The sequence below is a fragment of the Callospermophilus lateralis genome, chromosome 15 (assembly GCF_048772815.1).
Source record: "Callospermophilus lateralis isolate mCalLat2 chromosome 15, mCalLat2.hap1, whole genome shotgun sequence".
Taxonomy (NCBI): Eukaryota; Metazoa; Chordata; class Mammalia; order Rodentia; family Sciuridae; genus Callospermophilus; species Callospermophilus lateralis.
This window is the reverse complement of record NC_135319.1, coordinates 14708676-14711926: the sequence shown is the minus strand read 5'-3', so window position 1 is coordinate 14711926 and position 3251 is coordinate 14708676. Positions and strand designations below refer to the sequence as shown.

The window sequence follows — 3251 nt, the reverse complement described above, 5'->3', positions numbered from 1 at the left end:
GTTGATTTAACATTCCAAAATTGATCAATGCAATTCCATATCAATGATATAAAATGACATATATATGTAATATGCATATACATATACACATATATATTTATAAAATCAATAAGTGTAGAAAAGTATTTCCTAGTAACCCAATATCAACTTCTGTTTAAAATTTTAGCAAACTAGGAATAGAAAATAAGTGCCTCAATGTGACACAGGGAATCTATTAAAAACTTATCAGAAACACAATACTTAATGACAATAAACTGAATACTTAACCAAATCCTCAGAAACAAACAGGGTTTTGTACATATCATTTCTTTTGGTTTGCTACTAAAGAGTCTGTCGATGTACTCAGTTAAGGGGGGGAAAACACTAAAAATCATACTAATGAAAAATTAAAAAATAAATTAACTTTATTTGAAGAAAACATGAACATTTATAGTAAAAATCACTGAATATTTTAAAAATGTCTGGAAGTAATAGTAAAATTGCAGAATTCAAGATCAACATACAAATAAAAATCAATTATATATATATGGTAGAAGTGAATGTTCATAAATAGAGATTTATAAAAAAAAAAGATACCATTTTGTTGTGGGTATATAGCTCGGAAAACACTCTCAACTGAATTTTTTCCAAATTGGAGAGTCTTTATTTAGCTAGCTGGCGACTGCTCCCTGATGGACCCAAACTGTTTCTGCCAGGAACAGTACAGGGTACAAGTTCTATGAGGTTTATAAGGGGAAAAACAACATCCTCAAAAATGTAGATGCAAACAAGCAAGGAGGACACAGAAGCTAAAGTTAACAATCAGCCACCCAATGCATATAACCACATCCTTGTTCCAAACACATGCAGTACAAAAATAAACAAGTTTTACAAGAAATAAGTTATATAACTAGGGTTACATTTTGGAACTTCCAAATGGAGTCACTTAGGCAAGGTTTTGTTTTGTTTTGTTTTTAAGTTGTCAATGGACTTTATTTATACGGGGTGCTGAGAATTGAACCCAGTGTCTTACAGATGCTAGGTAAGCGCTGTACCACTTAGCCACAACTCCAGCCAAAGGCTAAATTCTTTTAAGTACAGTCAGGATAACTTAACATTATTTACCCTATTATCTAATCTTGTCTTATCTATTAATATCCTCCATTTTATAGGATGCTTATTGGGCTGATACATAATCTAAGTTGGGATATAACAATTAAAGAAAGCATCAAAAATATAATGTGTGTAGGAATAAATTTTACAAACCTCATTCAAGGAAGCAGGGCTAGTGGGACTCACTGCGCAGTTGCGGGTGCGCCTACTGATGAGGTCCCCTTGGAGCTTCTGTTAGAGGTGCCTGGGCTGCAGGGAGTATCTGGGAAGAATGGAAGAACTTGACCAAGTCCTACAGCTGGACGTGGCTGCTGGTCCTCTGCTTCCTGTTTGGATGCAATATTCTTCTGTTCCTCCTTCTGACCTTGTCCTCCTTCATGTCCAGAGTGCTGCAGAATGATGCAGAGCCAGAGCCACACATGAGCGCAGAGATCCAGGATATGAAGCAAGAGTTCTTCATGGTCAACAAGATGTATGAGTTTGTCAGATATGCCAGGCTGGAATGGAAGATCAACAAGATGGTGGACCAGCTCAAGACTTATGTGAAAGCACGGACTGCTCAACTAGCCAAGATAAAATGGTTTTTAAGTGTTGCTTTCTGTACATTGCAAGCTACCTTGATGATGTCACTCATTTGGAAGTATTATTCTGCCCCTGTGACTGTTGTGCTGAGGAAATGAATAACCCCACTAGACCTCCTGGTAGCCTTCCCTGCTAGAACAGCAGGTGGTGTTGGAATTACTAGTTGGATTTTTGTCTGTAACAAGTTGTGGTGACCCCTTGTACTTTACCCTTTCAGTTGAAAAGACAGATGAATACCACTGTGGGATTTTGTTGTTGTTGTTAAACTGGGAGTTGAACTCAAAGGTTCTTTACCACCTAACCCCAGCCACAGTCCTTTTTATTTTTAATTCTGAGACAGGTTCTTGGTAAGTTGCCCAGCCTGACCTCAAGCTTACCATCCTCATACCTCTTCCTCCTGAGTTTTTGAGTTACACTTGTGCCCCACCACACCTATCCCAGCTATTATGATTTCTAAAATGATTCTCTTATTAGGTTAAAAGTCTGATTGCTGCTTAAAAATACAAAACAAAACAAAACAAAAAAAAAACCCAAAGTACATAAGGTAGTTTTGTATTAAATATGTTCTTGGGCTTTATGTGAGATTCTTGTAAGAATCCCAGTATTCTACAGTATTCTACAGTAACACCAGATTTGAAACAGGATGGGGGCCTACATGCCTTACTCCTGATTTGCTCTATTGGCACATTGTGGTCCTGTTGCAAACTGGAAAGTCAAAATTTTCTAAAAACTTGAATACTTTTAAAACTATTTTAATTTATATATTTTTTAGTTGTAGATGGTGCTGAGGATAGAACCCAGTGCCTCACTCATGCTAGGCAAGTGCTCTACCACTGAGATACAACTGCAGCCCAAACTTAAGTACTTTTATATCTATTTTAGAAAGTTTTATTACAACTAGTAGAACTTGAACATTTGGTTTATTGTCTCATGTAGTAAAATTGAAAGAATAACACTAATTGACATTGTGTGTTGTGTTCTTTGTGTCTAAAGTCATTAGTTGGATGAACATTTCTATAGTGTATATCATCTACTTATTTGCAACTGTTAGTTTTTCATTACAGTGTTTTATAAATGTACTGATGAGACCATAATGCATTGTTTTGTGATTGAATTGTTTTGTATTGAAAGCATTTCACATTAAGTATGTTTTATAAACATTTAATATTTATAATATTTAAATATATAAATTTAAATATATAATATTTAAATATATAAATTTAATATTTATAATATTTATAAATTTTATAAACATTAATATTTCTGCTGTATAGATTGAAATGTATTTGAAAAACAAAATAGGGAATCTGATTAAGTTAATTTGAATTGATACTTATTTGACTTCTAACATGTAATCACATGACTCAACATTTTACTCTTCATTGTGTCAGAACACGAGTCTATGTTTTCATTCATATATTCACTTTTACAATCTCAAGAATACTTATATTTCCTGATATACATATTCAGTCTTTACCCCTAATCCTAACACAAACAAGGATTATATTAACCCTTATCTTACCTCTATATGTAAACCAAATTTTACTTAAATCCATATACCAAAATATGATTTTTTT

General features: G+C 33.8%; 1 pseudogene; it reads left to right on the top strand.

Annotated features, from left to right (window-relative positions):
* The first annotated feature begins 1382 nt into the window (after positions 1 to 1382).
* LOC143381451 (guided entry of tail-anchored proteins factor 1 pseudogene) lies at positions 1383 to 1895 on the top strand (annotated as a pseudogene).
* The last annotated feature ends 1356 nt before the right edge of the window (positions 1896 to 3251 follow it).